Below are 20186 nucleotides of genomic sequence, written 5' to 3'. Positions count from 1 at the left end.
CCAGATCAGGCCTGCAAAGAAACTGCGTTTCACAGGCCTTTGGAAGAGATGTTCCCGCTAGGCTGTAAGAGCACTGTGCAGAGAGAGTTGTTTCTTAGCTTCCCAAACAGCTGGAAGCAAGATGCTGTGGGGCCCAACTCGCCCTTTGGAAAGAAGCCTGCACGTTGTGCCTTTCAGCTCTAGGGCAAAGTAGCACACCCAGAGCAGAAGTCCTACTTCAGCCAGATCAGGCCTGCAAAGAAATTGCGTTTCACAGGCCTTTGGAAGAGATGTTCCCACTAGGCTGTAAGAGCACTGTGCAGAGCAAGTTGTTTCTTAGCTTCCCAAAGAGCTGGAAGCAAGATGCTGTGGGGCCCAACTCGCCCTTTGGAAAGAAGCCTGCACGTTGTGCCTTTCAGCTCTAGGGCAAAGTAGCACACCCAGAGCAGAAGTCCTACTTCAGCCAGATCAGGCCTGCAAAGAAACTGCGTTTCACAGGCCTTTGGAAGAGATGTTCCCGCTAGGGTGTAAGAGCACTGTGCAGAGCGAGTTGTTTCTTAGCTTCCCAAAGAGCTGGAAGCAAGATGCTGTGGGGCCCAACTCGCCCTTTGGAAAGAAGCCTGCACGTTGTGCCTTTCAGCTCTAGGGCAAAGTAGCACACCCCGAGCAGAAGTCCTACTTCAGCCAGATCAGGCCTGCAAAGAAACTGCGTTTCACAGGCCTTTGGAAGAGATGTTCCCGGTAGGCTGTAAGAGCACTGTGCAGAGCGAGTTGTTTCTTAGCTTCCCAAAGAGCTGGAAGCAAGATGCTGTGGGGCCCAACTCGCCCTTTGGAAAGAAGCCTGCACGTTGTGCCTTTCAGCTCTAGGGCAAAGTAGCACACCCAGAGCAGAAGTCCTACTTCAGCCAGATCAGGCCTGCAAAGAAATTGCGTTTCACAGGCCTTTGGAAGAGATGTTCCCACTAGGCTGTAAGAGCACTGTGCAGAGCAAGTTGTTTCTTAGCTTCCCAAAGAGCTGGAAGCAAGATGCTGTGGGGCACAACTCGCCCTTTGGAAAGAAGCCTGCACGCTGTGCCTTTCAGCTCTAGGGCAAAGTAGCACACGCAGAGCAGAAGTCCTACTTCAGCCAGATCAGGCCTGCAAAGAAACTGCGTTTCACAGGCCTTTGGAAGAGATGTTCCCGCTAGGCTGTAAGAGCACTGTGCAGAGCGAGTTGTTTCTTAGCTTCCCAAAGAGCTGGAAGCAAGATGCTGTGGGGCCCAAGTCGCCCTTTGGAAAGAAGCCTGCACGTTGTGCCTTTCAGCTCTAGGGCAAAGTAGCACACCCAGAGCAGAAGTCCTACTTCAGCCAGATCGGGCCTGCAAAGAAACTGTGTTTCACAGGCCTTTGGAAGAGATGTTCCCGCTAGGCTGTAAGAGCACTGTGCAGAGCGAGTTGTTTCTTAGCTTCCCAAAGAGCTGGAAGCAAGATGCTGTGGGGCCCAACTCGCCCTTTGGAAAGAAGCCTGCACGTTGTGCCTTTCAGCTCTAGGGCAAAGTAGCACACCCAGAGCAGAAGTCCTACTTCAGCCAGATCAGGCCTGCAAAGAAACTGCGTTTCACAGGCCTTTGGAAGAGATGTTCCCGCTAGGCTGTAAGAGCACTGTGCAGAGCGAGTTGTTTCTTAGCTTCCCAAAGAGCTGGAAGCAAGATGCTGTGGGGCCCAACTCGCCCTTTGGAAAGAAGCCTGCACGTTGTGCCTTTCAGCTCTAGGGCAAAGTAGCACACCCAGAGCAGAAGTCCTAATTCAGCCAGATAAGGCCTGCAAAGAAACTGCGTTTCACAGGCCTTTGGAAGAGATGTTCCCGCTAGGCTGTAAGAGCACTGTGCAGAGCGAGTTGTTTCTTAGCTTCCCAAAGAGCTGGAAGCAAGATGCTGTGGGGCCCAACTCGCCCTTTGGAAAGAAGCCTTCACGTTGTGCCTTTCAGCTCTAGGGCAAAGTAGCACACCCCGAGCAGAAGTCCTACTTCAGCCAGATCAGGCCTGCAAAGAAACTGCGTTTCGCAGGCCTTTGGAAGAGATTTTCCCGGTAGGCTGAAAGAGCACTGTGCAGAGCGAGTTGTTTCTTAGCTTCCCAAAGAGCTGGAAGCAAGATGCTGTGGGGCCCAACTCGCCCTTTGGAAAGAAGCCTGCACGTTGTGCCTTTCAGCTCTAGGGCAAAGTAGCACACCCAGAGCAGAAGTCCTACTTCAGCCAGATCAGGCCTGCAAAGAAACTGCGTTTCACAGGCCTTTGGAAGAGATGTTCCCGGTAGGCTGTAAGAGCTCTGTGCAGAGCGAGTTGTTTCTTAGCTTCCCAAAGAGCTGGAAGCAAGATGCTGTGGGGCCCAACTCGCCCTTTGGAAAGAAGCCTGCACGTTGTGCCTTTCAGCTCTAGGGCAAAGTAGCACACCCAGAGCAGAAGTCCTACTTCAGCCAGATCAGGCCTGCAAAGAAACTGCGTTTCACAGGCCTTTGGAAGAGATGTTCCCGCTAGGCTGTAAGAGCACTGTGCAGAGCGAGTTGTTTCTTAGCTTCCCAAAGAGCTGGAAGCAAGATGCTGTGGGGCCCAACTCGCCCTTTGGAAAGAAGCCTGCACGTTGTGCCTTTCAGCTCTAGGGCAAAGTAGCACACCCAGAGCAGAAGTCCTACTTCAGCCAGATCAGGCCTGCAAAGAAATTGCGTTTCACAGGCCTTTGGAAGAGATGTTCCCACTAGGCTGTAAGAGCACTGTGCAGAGCAAGTTGTTTCTTAGCTTCCCAAAGAGCTGGAAGCAAGATGCTGTGGGGCCCAACTCGCCCTTTGGAAAGAAGCCTGCACGTTGTGCCTTTCAGCTCTAGGGCAAAGTAGCACACCCAGAGCAGAAGTCCTACTTCAGCCAGATCAGGCCTGCAAAGAAACTGCGTTTCACAGGCCTTTGGAAGAGATGTTCCCGCTAGGCTGTAAGAGCACTGTGCAGAGCGAGTTGTTTCTTAGCTTCCCAAAGAGCTGGAAGCAAGATGCTGTGGGGCCCAACTCGCCCTTTGGAAAGAAGCCTGCACGTTTTGCCTTTCAGCTCTAGGGCAAAGTAGCACACCCAGAGCAGAAGTCCTACTTCAGCCAGATCAGGCCTGCAAAGAAACTGCGTTTAACAGGCCTTTGGAAGAGATGTTCCCTTTAGGCTGCAAGAGCACTGTGCAGAGCGAGTTGTTTCTTAGCTTCCCAAAGAGCTGGAAGCAAGATGCTGTGGGGCCCAACTCGCCCTTTGGAAAGAAGCCTGCACGTTGTGCCTTTCAGCTCTAGGGCAAAGTAGCACACCCAGAGCAGAAGTCCTACTTCAGCCAGATCAGGCCTGCAAAGAAACTGCGTTTCACAGGCCTTTGGAAGAGATGTTCCCGGTAGGCTGTAAGAGCACTGTGCAGAGCGAGTTGTTTCTTAGCTTCCCAAAGAGCTGGAAGCAAGATGCTGTGGGGCCCAACTCGCCCTTTGGAAAGAAGCCTTCACGTTGTGCCTTTCAGCTCTAGGGCAAAGTAGCACACCCAGAGCAGAAGTCCTACTTCAGCCAGATCAGGCCTGCAAAGAAACTGCGTTTCGCAGGCCTTTGGAAGAGATTTTCCCGGTAGGCTGAAAGAGCACTGTGCAGAGCGAGTTGTTTCTTAGCTTCCCAAAGAGCTGGAAGCAAGATGCTGTGGGGCCCAACTCGCCCTTTGGAAAGAAGCCTGCACGTTGTGCCTTTCAGCTCTAGGGCAAAGTAGCACACCCAGAGCAGAAGTCCTACTTCAGCCAGATCAGGCCTGCAAAGAAACTGCGTTTCACAGGCCTTTGGAAGAGATGTTCCCGGTAGGCTGTAAGAGCACTGTGAAGAGCGAGTTGTTTCTTAGCTTCCCAAAGAGCTGGAAGCAAGATGCTGTGGGGCCCAACTCGCCCTTTGGAAAGAAGCCTGCACGTTGTGCCTTTCAGCTCTAGGGCAAAGTAGCACACCCCGAGCAGAAGTCCTACTTCAGCCAGATCAGGCCTGCAAAGAAACTGCGTTTCACAGGCCTTTGGAAGAGATGTTCCCGCTAGGCTGTAAGAGCACTGTGCAGAGCGAGTTGTTTCTTAGCTTCCCAAAGAGCTGGAAGCAAGATGCTGTGGGGCCCAACTCGCCCTTTGGAAAGAAGCCTGCACGTTGTGCCTTTCAGCTCTAGGGCAAAGTAGCACACCCCGAGCAGAAGTCCTACTTCAGCCAGATCAGGCCTGCAAAGAAACTGCGTTTCACAGGCCTTTGGAAGAGATGTTCCCGCTAGGCTGTAAGAGCACTGTGCAGAGCGAGTTGTTTCTTAGCTTCCCAAAGAGCTGGAAGCAAGATGCTGTGGGGCCCAACTCGCCCTTTGGAAAGAAGCCTGCACGTTGTGCCTTTCAGCTCTAGGGCAAAGTAGCACACCCAGAGCAGAAGTCCTACTTCAGCCAGATCAGGCCTGCAAAGAAATTGCGTTTCACAGGCCTTTGGAAGAGATGTTCCCACTAGGCTGTAAGAGCACTGTGCAGAGCAAGTTGTTTCTTAGCTTCCCAAAGAGCTGGAAGCAAGATGCTGTGGGGCCCAACTCGCCCTTTGGAAAGAAGCCTGCACGTTGTGCCTTTCAGCTCTAGGGCAAAGTAGCACACCCAGAGCAGAAGTCCTACTTCAGCCAGATCAGGCCTGCAAAGAAACTGCGTTTCACAGGCCTTTGGAAGAGATGTTCCCGCTAGGCTGTAAGAGCACTGTGCAGAGCGAGTTGTTTCTTAGCTTCCCAAAGAGCTGGAAGCAAGATGCTGTGGGGCCCAACTCGCCCTTTGGAAAGAAGCCTGCACGTTGTGCCTTTCAGCTCTAGGGCAAAGTAGCACACCCAGAGCAGAAGTCCTACTTCAGCCAGATCAGGCCTGCAAAGAAACTGCGTTTAACAGGCCTTTGGAAGAGATGTTCCCGGTAGGCTGCAAGAGCACTGTGCAGAGCGAGTTGTTTCTTAGCTTCCCAAAGAGCTGGAAGCAAGATGCTGTGGGGCCCAACTCGCCCTTTGGAAAGAAGCCTGCACGTTGTGCCTTTCAGCTCTAGGGCAAAGTAGCACACCCAGAGCAGAAGTCCTACTTCACCCAGATCAGGCCTGCAAAGAAACTGCGTTTCACAGGCCTTTGGAAGAGATGTTCCCGCTAGGCTGTAAGAGCACTGTGCAGAGCGAGTTGTTTCTTAGCTTCCCAAAGAGCTGGAAGCAAGATGCTGTGGGGCCCAACTCGCCCTTTGGAAAGAAGCCTGCACGTTGTGCCTTTCAGCTCTAGGGCAAAGTAGCACACCCAGAGCAGAAGTCCTACTTCAGCCAGATCAGGCCTGCAAAGAAACTGCGTTTCACAGGCCTTTGGAAGAGATGTTCCCGGTAGGCTGCAAGAGCACTGTGCAGAGCGAGTTGTTTCTTAGCTTCCCAAAGAGCTGGAAGCAAGATGCTGTGGGGCCCAACTCGCCCTTTGGAAAGAAGCCTGCACGTTGTGCCTTTCAGCTCTAGGGCAAAGTAGCACACCCAGAGCAGAAGTCCTAATTCAGCCAGATAAGGCCTGCAAAGAAACTGCGTTTCACAGGCCTTTGGAAGAGATGTTCCCGCTAGGCTGTAAGAGCACTGTGCAGAGCGAGTTGTTTCTTAGCTTCCCAAAGAGCTGGAAGCAAGATGCTGTGGGGCCCAACTCGCCCTTTGGAAAGAAGCCTGCACGTTGTGCCTTTCAGCTCTAGGGCAAAGTAGCACACCCAGAGCAGAAGTCCTACTTCAGCCAGATCAGGCCTGCAAAGAAACTGCGTTTCACAGGCCTTTGGAAGAGATGTTCCCGGTAGGCTGTAAGAGCACTGTGCAGAGCGAGTTGTTTCTTAGCTTCCCAAAGAGCTGGAAGCAAGATGCTGTGGGGCCCAACTCGCCCTTTGGAAAGAAGCCTGCACGTTGTGCCTTTCAGCTCTAGGGCAAAGTAGCACACCCCGAGCAGAAGTCCTACTTCAGCCAGATCAGGCCTGCAAAGAAACTGCGTTTCACAGGCCTTTGGAAGAGATGTTCCCGGTAGGCTGTAAGAGCACTGTGCAGAGCGAGTTGTTTCTTAGCTTCCCAAAGAGCTGGAAGCAAGATGCTGTGGGGCCCAACTCGCCCTTTGGAAAGAAGCCTGCACGTTGTGCCTTTCAGCTCTAGGGCAAAGTAGCACACCCAGAGCAGAAGTCCTACTTCAGCCAGATCAGGCCTGCAAAGAAACTGCGTTTCACAGGCCTTTGGAAGAGATGTTCCCGGTAGGCTGCAAGAGCACTGTGCAGAGCGAGTTGTTTCTTAGCTTCCCAAAGAGCTGGAAGCAAGATGCTGTGGGGCCCAACTCGCCCTTTGGAAAGAAGCCTGCACGTTGTGCCTTTCAGCTCTAGGGCAAAGTAGCACACCCAGAGCAGAAGTCCTACTTCAGCCAGATAAGGCCTGCAAAGAAACTGCGTTTCACAGGCCATTGGAAGAGATGTTCCCGCTAGGCTGTAAGAGCACTGTGCAGAGCGAGTTGTTTCTTAGCTTCCCAAAGAGCTGGAAGCAAGATGCTGTGGGGCCCAACTCGCCCTTTGGAAAGAAGCCTTCACGTTGTGCCTTTCAGCTCTAGGGCAAAGTAGCACACCCAGAGCAGAAGTCCTACTTCAGCCAGATCAGGCCTGCAAAGAAACTGCGTTTCGCAGGCCTTTGGAAGAGATTTTCCCGGTAGGCTGAAAGAGCACTGTGCAGAGCGAGTTGTTTCTTAGCTTCCCAAAGAGCTGGAAGCAAGATGCTGTGGGGCCCAACTCGCCCTTTGGAAAGAAGCCTGCACGTTGTGCCTTTCAGCTCTAGGGCAAAGTAGCACACCCAGAGCAGAAGTCCTACTTCAGCCAGATCAGGCCTGCAAAGAAACTGCGTTTCACAGGCCTTTGGAAGAGATGTTCCCGGTAGGCTGTAAGAGCACTGTGAAGAGCGAGTTGTTTCTTAGCTTCCCAAAGAGCTGGAAGCAAGATGCTGTGGGGCCCAACTCGCCCTTTGGAAAGAAGCCTGCACGTTGTGCCTTTCAGCTCTAGGGCAAAGTAGCACACCCCGAGCAGAAGTCCTACTTCAGCCAGATCAGGCCTGCAAAGAAACTGCGTTTCACAGGCCTTTGGAAGAGATGTTCCCGCTAGGCTGTAAGAGCACTGTGCAGAGAGAGTTGTTTCTTAGCTTCCCAAACAGCTGGAAGCAAGATGCTGTGGGGCCCAACTCGCCCTTTGGAAAGAAGCCTGCACGTTGTGCCTTTCAGCTCTAGGGCAAAGTAGCACACCCAGAGCAGAAGTCCTACTACAGCCAGATCAGGCCTGCAAAGAAATTGCGTTTCACAGGCCTTTGGAAGAGATGTTCCCACTAGGCTGTAAGAGCACTGTGCAGAGCAAGTTGTTTCTTAGCTTCCCAAAGAGCTGGAAGCAAGATGCTGTGGGGCCCAACTCGCCCTTTGGAAAGAAGCCTGCACGTTGTGCCTTTCAGCTCTAGGGCAAAGTAGCACACCCCGAGCAGAAGTCCTACTTCAGCCAGATCAGGCCTGCAAAGAAACTGCGTTTCACAGGCCTTTGGAAGAGATGTTCCCGCTAGGCTGTAAGAGCACTGTGCAGAGAGAGTTGTTTCTTAGCTTCCCAAACAGCTGGAAGCAAGATGCTGTGGGGCCCAACTCGCCCTTTGGAAAGAAGCCTGCACGTTGTGCCTTTCAGCTCTAGGGCAAAGTAGCACACCCCGAGCAGAAGTCCTACTTCAGCCAGATCAGGCCTGCAAAGAAACTGCGTTTCACAGGCCTTTGGAAGAGATGTTCCCGCTAGGCTGTAAGAGCACTGTGCAGAGCGAGTTGTTTCTTAGCTTCCCAAAGAGCTGGAAGCAAGATGCTGTGGGGCCCAACTCGCCCTTTGGAAAGAAGCCTGCACGTTGTGCCTTTCAGCTCTAGGGCAAAGTAGCACACCCAGAGCAGAAGTCCTACTTCAGCCAGATCAGGCCTGCAAAGAAATTGCGTTTCACAGGCCTTTGGAAGAGATGTTCCCACTAGGCTGTAAGAGCACTGTGCAGAGCAAGTTGTTTCTTAGCTTCCCAAAGAGCTGGAAGCAAGATGCTGTGGGGCCCAACTCGCCCTTTGGAAAGAAGCCTGCACGTTGTGCCTTTCAGCTCTAGGGCAAAGTAGCACACCCAGAGCAGAAGTCCTACTTCAGCCAGATCAGGCCTGCAAAGAAACTGCGTTTCACAGGCCTTTGGAAGAGATGTTCCCGCTAGGCTGTAAGAGCACTGTGCAGAGCGAGTTGTTTCTTAGCTTCCCAAAGAGCTGGAAGCAAGATGCTGTGGGGCCCAACTCGCCCTTTGGAAAGAAGCCTGCACGTTGTGCCTTTCAGCTCTAGGGCAAAGTAGCACACCCAGAGCAGAAGTCCTACTTCAGCCAGATCAGGCCTGCAAAGAAACTGCGTTTCACAGGCCTTTGGAAGAGATGTTCCCAGTAGGCTGCAAGAGCACTGTGCAGAGCGAGTTGTTTCATAGCTTCCCAAAGAGCTGGAAGCAAGATGCTGTGGGGCCCAACTCGCCCTTTGGAAAGAAGCCTGCACGTTGTGCCTTTCAGCTCTAGGGCAAAGTAGCACACCCAGAGCAGAAGTCCTACTTCAGCCAGATCAGGCCTGCAAAGAAACTGCGTTTCACAGGCCTTTGGAAGAGATGTTCCCGCTAGGCTGTAAGAGCACTGTGCAGAGCGAGTTGTTTCTTAGCTTCCCAAAGAGCTGGAAGCAAGATGCTGTGGTGCCCAACTCGCCCTTTGGAAAGAAGCCTGCACGTTGTGCCTTTCAGCTCTAGGGCAAAGTAGCACACCCAGAGCAGAAGTCCTACTTCAGCCAGATCAGGCCTGCAAAGAAACTGCGTTTCACAGGCCTTTGGAAGAGATGTTCCCGGTAGGCTGCAAGAGCACTGTGCAGAGCGAGTTGTTTCTTAGCTTCCCAAAGAGCTGGAAGCAAGATGCTGTGGGGCCCAACTCGCCCTTTGGAAAGAAGCCTGCACGTTGTGCCTTTCAGCTCTAGGGCAAAGTAGCACACCCAGAGCAGAAGTCCTAATTCAGCCAGATAAGGCCTGCAAAGAAACTGCGTTTCACAGGCCTTTGGAAGAGATGTTCCCGCTAGGCTGTAAGAGCACTGTGCAGAGCGAGTTGTTTCTTAGCTTCCCAAAGAGCTGGAAGCAAGATGCTGTGGGGCCCAACTCGCCCTTTGGAAAGAAGCCTGCACGTTGTGCCTTTCAGCTCTAGGGCAAAGTAGCACACCCAGAGCAGAAGTCCTACTTCAGCCAGATCAGGCCTGCAAAGAAACTGCGTTTCACAGGCCTTTGGAAGAGATGTTCCCGCTAGGCTGTAAGAGCACTGTGCAGAGCGAGTTGTTTCTTAGCTTCCCAAAGATCTGGAAGCAAGATGCTGTGGGGCCCAACTCGCCCTTTGGAAAGAAGCCTGCACGTTGTGCCTTTCAGCTCTAGGGCAAAGTAGCACACCCCGAGCAGAAGTCCTACTTCAGCCAGATCAGGCCTGCAAAGAAACTGCGTTTCACAGGCCTTTGGAAGAGATGTTCCCGCTAGGCTGTAAGAGCACTGTGCAGAGCGAGTTGTTTCTTAGCTTCCCAAAGAGCTGGAAGCAAGATGCTGTGGGGCCCAACTCGCCCTTTGGAAAGAAGCCTGCACGTTGTGCCTTTCAGCTCTAGGGCAAAGTAGCACACCCAGAGCAGAAGTCCTACTTCAGCCAGATCAGGCCTGCAAAGAAATTGCGTTTCACAGGCCTTTGGAAGAGATGTTCCCACTAGGCTGTAAGAGCACTGTGCAGAGCAAGTTGTTTCTTAGCTTCCCAAAGAGCTGGAAGCAAGATGCTGTGGGGCCCAACTCGCCCTTTGGAAAGAAGCCTGCACGTTGTGCCTTTCAGCTCTAGGGCAAAGTAGCACACCCAGAGCAGAAGTCCTACTTCAGCAAGATCAGGCCTGCAAAGAAACTGCGTTTCACAGGCCTTTGGAAGAGATGTTCCCGCTAGGCTGTAAGAGCACTGTGCAGAGCGAGTTGTTTCTTAGCTTCCCAAAGAGCTGGAAGCAAGATGCTGTGGGGCCCAACTCGCCCTTTGGAAAGAAGCCTGCACGTTGTGCCTTTCAGCTCTAGGGCAAATTAGCACACCCAGAGCAGAAGTCCTACTTCAGCCAGATCAGGCCTGCAAAGAAACTGCGTTTCACAGGCCTTTGGAAGAGATGTTCCCACTAGGCTGTAAGAGCACTGTGCAGAGCGAGTTGTTTCTTAGCTTCCCAAAGAGCTGGAAGCAAGATGCTGTGGTGCCCAACTCGCCCTTTGGAAAGAAGCCTGCACGTTGTGCCTTTCAGCTCTAGGGCAAAGTAGCACACCCAGAGCAGAAGTCCTACTTCAGCCAGATCAGGCCTGCAAAGAAACTGCGTTTCACAGGCCTTTGGAAGAGATGTTCCCACTAGGCTGTAAGAGCACTGTGCAGAGCAAGTTGTTTCTTAGCTTCCCAAAGAGCTGGAAGCAAGATGCTGTGGGGCCCAACTCGCCCTTTGGAAAGAAGCCTGCACGTTGTGCCTTTCAGCTCTAGGGCAAAGTAGCACACCCAGAGCAGAAGTCCTACTTCAGCCAGATCAGGCCTGCAAAGAAACTGCGTTTCACAGGCCTTTGGAAGAGATGTTCCCGGTAGGCTGTAAGAGCACTGTGCAGAGCGAGTTGTTTCTTAGCTTCCCAAAGAGCTGGAAGCAAGATGCTGTGGGGCCCAACTCGCCCTTTGGAAAGAAGCCTGCACGTTGTGCCTTTCAGCTCTAGGGCAAAGTAGCACACCCAGAGCAGAAGTCCTACTTCAGCCAGATCAGGCCTGCAAAGAAACTGCGTTTAACAGGCCTTTGGAAGAGATGTTCCCGGTAGGCTGCAAGAGCACTGTGCAGAGCGAGTTGTTTCTTAGCTTCCCAAAGAGCTGGAAGCAAGATGCTGTGGGGCCCAACTCGCCCTTTGGAAAGAAGCCTGCACGTTGTGCCTTTCAGCTCTAGGGCATAGTAGCACACCCAGAGCAGAAGTCCTACTTCAGCCAGATCAGGCCTGCAAAGAAACTGTGTTTCACAGGCCTTTGGAAGAGATGTTCCCGCTAGGCTGTAAGAGCACTGTGCAGAGCGAGTTGTTTCTTAGCTTCCCAAAGAGCTGGAAGCAAGATGCTGTGGGGCCCAACTCGCCCTTTGGAAAGAAGCCTGCACGTTGTGCCTTTCAGCTCTAGGGCAAAGTAGCACACCCAGAGCAGAAGTCCTACTTCAGCCAGATCAGGCCTGCAAAGAAACTGCGTTTCACAGGCCTTTGGAAGAGATGTTCCCGGTAGGCTGTAAGAGCACTGTGCAGAGCGAGTTGTTTCTTAGCTTCCCAAAGAGCTGGAAGCAAGATGCTGTGGGGCCCAACTCGCCCTTTGGAAAGAAGCCTGCACGTTGTGCCTTTCAGCTCTAGGGCAAAGTAGCACACCCAGAGCAGAAGTCCTACTTCAGCCAGATCAGGCCTGCAAAGAAACTGCGTTTAACAGGCCTTTGGAAGAGATGTTCCCGGTAGGCTGCAAGAGCACTGTGCAGAGCGAGTTGTTTCTTAGCTTCCCAAAGAGCTGGAAGCAAGATGCTGTGGGGCCCAACTCGCCCTTTGGAAAGAAGCCTGCACGTTGTGCCTTTCAGCTCTAGGGCAAAGTAGCACACCCAGAGCAGAAGTCCTACTTCAGCCAGATCAGGCCTGCAAAGAAACTGCGTTTCACAGGCCTTTGGAAGAGATGTTCCCGCTAGGCTGTAAGAGCACTGTGCAGAGCGAGTTGTTTCTTAGCTTCCCAAAGAGCTGGAAGCAAGATGCTGTGGGGCCCAACTCGCCCTTTGGAAAGAAGCCTGCACGTTGTGCCTTTCAGCTCTAGGGCAAAGTAGCACACCCAGAGCAGAAGTCCTACTTCAGCCAGATCAGGCCTGCAAAGAAACTGCGTTTCACAGGCCTTTGGAAGAGATGTTCCCGGTAGGCTGTAAGAGCACTGAGCAGAGCGAGTTGTTTCTTAGCTTCCCAAAGAGCTGGAAGCAAGATGCTGTGGGGCCCAACTCGCCCTTTGGAAAGAAGCCTGCACGTTGTGCCTTTCAGCTCTAGGGCAAAGTAGCACACCCAGAGCAGAAGTCCTACTTCAGCCAGATCAGGCCTGCAAAGAAACTGCGTTTCACAGGCCTTTGGAAGAGATGTTCCCGCTAGGCTGTAAGAGCACTGTTCAGAGCGAGTTATTTCTTAGCTTCCCAAAGAGCTGGAAGCAAGATGCTGTGGGGCCCAACTCGCCCTTTGGAAAGAAGCCTGCACGTTGTGCCTTTCAGCTCTAGGGCAAAGTAGCACACCCAGAGCAGAAGTCCTACTTCAGCCAGATCAGGCCTGCAAAGAAACTGCGTTTCACAGGCCTTTGGAAGAGATGTTCCCGGTAGGCTGTAAGAGCACTGTGCAGAGCGAGTTGTTTCTTAGCTTCCCAAAGAGCTGGAAGCAAGATGCTGTGGGGCCCAACTCGCCCTTTGGAAAGAAGCCTGCACGTTGTGCCTTTCAGCTCTAGGGCAAAGTAGCACACCCAGAGCAGAAGTCCTACTTCAGCCAGATCAGGCCTGCAAAGAAACTGCGTTTCACAGGCCTTTGGAAGAGATGTTCCCGCTAGGCTGTAAGAGCACTGTGCAGAGCGAGTTGTTTCTTAGCTTCCCAAAGAGCTGGAAGCAAGATGCTGTGGGGCCCAACTCGCCCTTTGGAAAGAAGCCTGCACGTTGTGCCTTTCAGCTCTAGGGCAAAGTAGCACACCCAGAGCAGAAGTCCTACTTCAGCCAGATCAGGCCTGCAAAGAAACTGCGTTTCACAGGCCTTTGGAAGAGATGTTCCCGGTAGGCTGTAAGAGCACTGTGCAGAGCTAGTTGTTTCTTAGCTTCCCAGAGAACTGGAAGCAAGATGCTGTGTGGCCCAACTCGCCCTTTGGAAAGAAGGCTGCACGTTGTGCCTTTCAGCTCTAGGGCAAAGTAGCACACCCAGAGCAGAAGTCCTACTTCAGCCAGATCAGGCCTACAAAGAAACTGCGTTTCACAGGCCTTTGGAAGAGATGTTCCCACTAGGCTGTAAGAGCACTGAGCAGAGCGAGTTGTTTCTTAGCTTCCCAAAGAGCTGGAAGCAAGATGCTGTGGGGCCCAACTCGCCCTTTGGAAAGAAGCCTGCACGTTGTGCCTTTCAGCTCTAGGGCAAAGTAGCACACCCAGAGCAGAAGTCCTACTTCAGCCAGATCAGGCCTGCAAAGAAACTGCGTTTCACAGGCCTTTGGAAGAGATGTTCCCGGTAGGCTGTAAGAGCACTGTGCAGAGCGAGTTGTTTCTTAGCTTCCCAAAGAGCTGGAAGCAAGATGCTGTGGGGCCCAACTCGCCCTTTGGAAAGAAGCCTGCACGTTGTGCCTTTCAGCTCTAGGGCAAAGTAGCACACCCAGAGCAGAAGTCCTACTTCAGCCAGATCAGGCCTGCAAAGAAACTGCGTTTCACAGGCCTTTGGAAGAGATGTTCCCCGTAGGCTGTAAGAGCACTGTGCAGAGCGAGTTGTTTCTTAGCTTCCCAAAGAGCTGGAAGCAAGATGCTGTGGGGCCCAACTCGCCCTTGGGAAAGAAGCCTGCACGTTGTGCCTTTCAGCTCTAGGGCAAAGTAGCACACCCAGAGCAGAAGTCCTACTTCAGCCAGATCAGGCCTGCAAAGAAACTGCGTTTCACAGGCCTTTGGAAGAGATGTTCCCGGTAGGCTGTAAGAGCACTGTGCAGAGCGAGTTGTTTCTTAGCTTCCCAAAGCGCTGGAAGCAAGATGCTGTGGGGCCCAACTCGCCCTTTGGAAAGAAGCCTGCACGTTGTGCCTTTCAGCTCTAGGGCAAAGTAGCACACCCAGAGCAGAAGTCCTACTTCAGCCAGATCAGGCCTGCAAAGAAACAGCGTTTCACAAGCCTTTGGAAGAGATGTTCCCGCTAGGCTGTAGGAGCACTGTGCAGAGCGAGTTGTTTCTTAGCTTCCCAAAGAGCTGGAAGCAAGATGCTGTGGGGCCCAAGTCGCCCTTTGGAAAGAAGCCTGCACGTTGTGCCTTTCAGCTCTAGGGCAAAGTAGCACACCCAGAGCAGAAGTCCTACTTCAGCCAGATCAGGCCTGCAAAGAAACTGCGTTTCACAGGCCTTTGGAAGAGATGTTCCCGCTAGGCTGTAAGAGCACTGTGCAGAGCGAGTTGTTTCTTAGCTTCCCAAAGAGCTGGAAGCAAGATGCTGTGGGGCCCAACTCGCCCTTTGGAAAGAAGCCTGCACGTTGTGCCTTTCAGCTCTAGGGCAAAGTAGCACACCCAGAGCAGAAGTCCTACTTCAGCCAGATCAGGCCTGCAAAGAAACTGCGTTTCACAGGCCTTTGGAAGAGATGTTCCCGGTAGGCTGTAAGAGCACTGAGCAGAGCGAGTTGTTTCTTAGCTTCCCAAAGAGCTGGAAGCAAGATGCTGTGGGGCCCAACTCGCCCTTTGGAAAGAAGCCTGCACGTTGTGCCTTTCAGCTCTAGGGCAAAGTAGCACACCCAGAGCAGAAGTCCTACTTCAGCCAGATCAGGCCTGCAAAGAAACTGCGTTTCACAGGCCTTTGGAAGAGATGTTCCCGGTAGGCTGTAAGAGCACTGTGCAGAGCGAGTTGTTTCTTAGCTTCCCAAAGAGCTGGAAGCAAGATGCTGTGGGGCCCAACTCGCCCTTTGGAAAGAAGCCTGCACGTTGTGCCTTTCAGCTCTAGGGCAAAGTAGCACACCCAGAGCAGAAGTCCTACTTCAGCCAGATCAGGCCTGCAAAGAAACTGCGTTTCACAGGCCTTTGGAAGAGATGTTCCCGGTAGGCTGTAAGAGCACTGTGCAGAGCGAGTTGTTTCTTAGCTTCCCAAAGAGCTGGAAGCAAGATGCTGTGGGGCCCAACTCGCCCTTTGGAAAGAAGCCTGCACGTTGTGCCTTTCAGCTCTAGGGCAAAGTAGCACACCCAGAGCAGAAGTCCTACTTCAGCCAGATCAGGCCTGCAAAGAAACTGCGTTTCACAGGCCTTTGGAAGAGATGTTCCCCGTAGGCTGTAAGAGCACTGTGCAGAGCGAGTTGTTTCTTAGCTTCCCAAAGAGCTGGAAGCAAGATGCTGTGGGGCCCAACTCGCCCTTTGGAAAGAAGCCTGCACGTTGTGCCTTTCAGCTCTAGGGCAAAGTAGCACACCCAGAGCAGAAGTCCTACTTCAGCCAGATCAGGCCTGCAAAGAAACTTCGTTTCACAGGCCTTTGGAAGAGATGTTCCCGGTAGGCTGTAAGAGCACTGAGCAGAGCGAGTTGTTTCTTAGCTTCCCAAAGAGCTGGAAGCAAGATGCTGTGGGGCCCAACTCGCCCTTTGGAAAGAAGCCTGCACGTTGTGCCTTTCAGCTCTAGGGCAAAGTAGCACACCCAGAGCAGAAGTCCTACTTCAGCCAGATCGGGCCTGCAAAGAAACTGCGTTTCACAGGCCTTTGGAAGAGATGTTCCCGGTAGGCTGTAAGAGCACTGTGCAGAGCGAGTTGTTTCTTAGCTTCCCAAAGAGCTGGAAGCAAGATGCTGTGGGGCCCAACTCGCCCTTTGGAAAGAAGCCTGCACGTTGTGCCTTTCAGCTCTAGGGCAAAGTAGCACACCCAGAGCAGAAGTCCTACTTCAGCCAGATCAGGCCTGCAAAGAAACTGCGTTTCACAGGTCTTTGGAAGAGATGTTCCCGGTAGGCTGTAAGAGCACTGTGCAGAGCGAGTTGTTTCTTAGCTTCCCAAAGAGCTGGAAGCAAGATGCTGTGGGGCCCAACTCGCCCTTTGGAAAGAAGCCTGCACGTTGTGCCTTTCAGCTCTAGGGCAAAGTAGCACACCCAGAGCAGAAGTCCTACTTCAGCCAGATCAGGCCTGCAAAGAAACTGCGTTTCACAGGCCTTTGGAAGAGATGTTCCCGCTAGGCTGTAAGAGCACTGTGCAGAGCGAGTTGTTTCTTAGCTTCCCAAAGAGCTGGAAGCAAGATGCTGTGGGGCCCAACTCGCCCTTTGGAAAGAAGCCTGCACGTTGTGCCTTTCAGCTCTAGGGCAAAGTAGCACACCCAGAGCAGAAGTCCTACTTCAGCCAGATCAGGCCTGCAAAGAAACTGCGTTTCACAGGCCTTTGGAAGAGATGTTCCCGGTAGGCTGTAAGAGCACTGTGCAGAGCGAGTTGTTTCTTAGCTTCCCAAAGAGCTGGAAGCAAGATGCTGTGGGGCCCAACTCGCCCTTTGGAAAGAAGCCTGCACGTTGTGCCTTTCAGCTCTAGGGCAAAGTAGCACACCCACAGCAGAAGTCCTACTTCAGCCAGATCAGGCCTGCAAAGAAACTGCGTTTCACAGGCCTTTGGAAGAGATGTTCCCACTAGGCTGTAAGAGCACTGTGCAGAGCGAGTTGTTTCTTAGCTTCCCAAAGAGCTGGAAGCAAGATGCTGTGGGGCCCAACTCGCCCTTTGGAAAGAAGCCTGCACGTTGCGCCTTTCAGCTCTAGGGCAAAGTAGCACACCCAGAGCAGAAGTCCTACTTCAGCCAGATCAGGCCTGCAAAGAAACTGCGTTTCACAGGCCTTTGGAAGAGATGTTCCCGGTAGGCTGTAAGAGCACTGTGCAGAGCGAGTTGTTTCTTAGCTTCCCAAAGAGCTGGAAGCAAGATGCTGTGGGGTCCAACTCGCCCTTTGGAAAGAAGCCTGCACGTTGTGCCTTTCAGCTCTAGGGCAAAGTAGCACACCCAGAGCAGAAGTCCTACTTCAGCCAGATCAGGCCTGCAAAGAAACTGCGTTTCACAGGCCTTTGGAAGAGATGTTCCCACTAGGCTGTAAGAGCACTGTGCAGAGCGAGTTGTTTCTTAGCTTCCCAAAGAGCTGGAAGCAAGATGCTGTGGGGCCCAACTCGCCCTTTGGAAAGAAGCCTGCACGTTGTGCCTTTCAGCTCTAGGGCAAAGTAGCACACCCAGAGCAGAAGTCCTACTTCAGCCAGATCAGGCCTGCAAAGAAACTGCGTTTCACAGGCCTTTGGAAGAGATGTTCCCACTAGGCTGTAAGAGCACTGTGCAGAGCGAGTTGTTTCTTAGCTTCCCAAAGAGCTGGAAGCAAGATGCTGTGGGGCCCAACTCGCCCTTTGGAAAGAAGCCTGCACGTTGTGCCTTTCAGCTCTAGGGCAAAGTAGCACACCCAGAGCAGAAGTCCTACTTCAGCCAGATCAGGCCTGCAAAGAAACTGCGTTTCACAGGCCTTTGGAAGAGATGTTCCCACTAGGCTGTAAGAGCACTGTGCAGAGCGAGTTGTTTCTTAGCTTCCCAAAGAGCTGGAAGCAAGATGCTGTGGGGCCCAACTCGCCCTTTGGAAAGAAGCCTGCACGTTGTGCCTTTCAGCTCTAGGGCAAAGTAGCACACCCAGAGCAGAAGTCCTACTTCAGCCAGATCAGGCCTGCAAAGAAACTGCGTTTCACAGGCCTTTGGAAGAGATGTTCCCGGTAGGCTGTAAGAGCACTGTGCAGAGCGAGTTGTTTCTTAGCTTCCCAAAGAGCTGGAAGCAAGATGCTGTGGGGCCCAACTCGCCCTTTGGAAAGAAGCCTGCACGTTGTGCCTTTCAGCTCTAGGGCAAAGTAGCACACCCAGAGCAGAAGTCCTACTTCAGCCAGATCAGGCCTGCAAAGAAACTGCGTTTCACAGGCCTTTGGAAGAGATGTTCCCGGTAGGCTGTAAGAGCACTGTGCAGAGCGAGTTGTTTCTTAGCTTCCCAAAGAGCTGGAAGCAAGATGCTGTGGGGCCCAACTCGCCCTTTGGAAAGAAGCCTGCACGTTGTGCCTTTCAGCTCTAGGGCAAAGTAGCACACCCAGAGCAGAAGTCCTACTTCAGCCAGATCAGGCCTGCAAAGATACTGCATTTCACAGGCCTTTGGAAGAGATGTTCCCGGTAGGCTGAAAGAGCACTGTGCAGAGCGAGTTGTTTCTTAGCTTCCCAAAGAGCTGGAAGCAAGATGCTGTGGGGCCCAACTCGCCCTTTGGAAAGAAGCCTGCAGGTTGTGCCTTTCAGCTCTAGGGCAAAGTAGCACACCCAGAGCAGAAGTCCTACTTCAGCCAGATCAGGCCTGCAAAGAAACTGCGTTTCACAGGCCTTTGGAAGAGATGTTCCCACTAGGCTGTAAGAGCACTGTGCAGAGCGAGTTGTTTCTTAGCTTCCCAAAGTGCTGGAAGCAAGATGCTGTGGGGCCCAACTCGCCCTTTGGAAAGAAGCCTGCACGTTGTGCCTTTCAGCTCTAGGGCAAAGTAGCACACCCAGAGCAGAAGTCCTACTTCAGCCAGATCAGGCCTGCAAACAAACTGCGTTTCACAGGCCTTTGGAAGAGATGTTCCCGGTAGGCTGTAAGAGCACTGTGCAGAGCGAGTTGTTTCTTAGGTTCCCAAAGAGCTGGAAGCAAGATGCTGTGGGGCCCAACTCGCCCTTTGGAAAGAAGCCTGCACGTTGTGCCTTTCAGCTCTAGGGCAAAGTAGCACACCCAGAGCAGAAGTCCTACTTCAGCCAGATCAGGCCTGCAAAGAAACTGCGTTTCACAGGCCTTTGGAAGAGATGTTCCCACTAGGCTGTAAGAGCACTGTGCAGAGCGAGTTGTTTCTTAGCTTCCCAAAGAGCTGGAAGCAAGATGCTGTGGGGCCCAACTCGCCCTTTGGAAAGAAGCCTGCACGTTGTGCCTTTCAGCTCTAGGGCAAAGTAGCACACCCAGAGCAGAAGTCCTACTTCAGCCAGATCAGGCCTGCAAAGAAACTGTGTTTCACAGGCCTTTGGAAGAGATGTTCCCGCTAGGCTGTAAGAGCACTGTGCAGAGCGAGTTGTTTCTTAGCTTCCCAAAGAGCTGGAAGCAAGATGCTGTGGGGCCCAACTCACCCTTGGGAAAGAAGCCTGCACGTTGTGCCTTTCAGCTCTAGGGCAAAGTAGCACACCCAGAGCAGAAGTCCTACTTCAGCCAGATCAGGCCTGCAAAGAAACTGCGTTTCACAGGCCTTTGGAAGAGATGTTCCCGGTATGCTGAAAGAGCACTGTGCAGAGCGAGTTGTTTCTTAGCTTCCCAAAGAGCTGGAAGCAAGATGCTGTGGGGCCCAACTCGCCCTTTGGAAAGAAGCCTGCAGGTTGTGCCTTTCAGCTCTAGGGCAAAGTAGCACACCCAGAGCAGAAGTCCTACTTCAGCCAGATCAGGCCTGCAAAGAAACTGCGTTTCACAGGCCTTTGGAAGAGATGTTCCCACTAGGCTGTAAGAGCACTGTGCAGAGCGAGTGGTTTCTTAGCTTCCCAAAGAGCTGGAAGCAAGATGCTGTGGGGCCCAACTCGCCCTTTGGAAAGAAGCCTGCACGTTGTGCCTTTCAGCTCTAGGGCAAAGTAGCACACCCAGAGCAGAAGTCCTACTTCAGCCAGATCAGGCCTGCAAAGAAACTGCGTTTCACAGGCCTTTGGAAGAGATGTTCCCGCTAGGCTGTAAGAGCACTGTGCAGAGCGAGTTGTTTCTTAGCTTCCCAAAGAGCTGGAAGCAAGATGCTGTGGGGCCCAACTCGCCCTTTGGAAAGAAGCCTGCACGTTGTGCCTTTCAGCTCTAGGGCAAAGTAGCACACCCAGAGCAGAAGTCCTACTTCAGCCAGATCAGGCCTGCAAAGAAACTGCATTTCACAGGCCTTTGGAAGAGATGTTCCCGCTAGGCTGTAAGAGCACTGTGCAGAGCGAGTTGTTTCTTAGCTTCCCAAAGAGCTGGAAGCGAGATGCTGTGGGTCCCAACTCGCCCTTTGGAAAGAAGCCTGCACGTTGTGCCTTTCAGCTCTAGGGCAAAGTAGCACACCCAGAGCAGAAGTCCTACTTCAGCCAGATCAGGCCTGCAAAGAAACTGCGTTTCACAGGCCTTTGGAAGAGATGTTCCCGGTAGGCTGTAAGAGCACTGTGCAGAGCGAGTTGTTTCTTAGCTTCCCAAAGAGCTGGAAGCAAGATGCTGTGGGGCCCAACTCGCCCTTTGGAAAGAAGCCTGCACGTTATGCCTTTCAGCTCTAGGGCAAAGTAGCACACCCAGAGCAGAAGTCCTACTTCAGCCAGATCAGGCCTGCAAAGAAACTGCGTTTCACAGGCCTTTGGAAGAGATGTTCCCGGTAGGCTGTAAGAGCACT

The sequence above is a fragment of the Equus caballus genome, chromosome 28 (assembly GCF_041296265.1).
Source record: "Equus caballus isolate H_3958 breed thoroughbred chromosome 28, TB-T2T, whole genome shotgun sequence".
Classification (NCBI taxonomy): Eukaryota; Metazoa; Chordata; class Mammalia; order Perissodactyla; family Equidae; genus Equus; species Equus caballus.
This window is presented reverse-complemented; position numbering follows the sequence as displayed.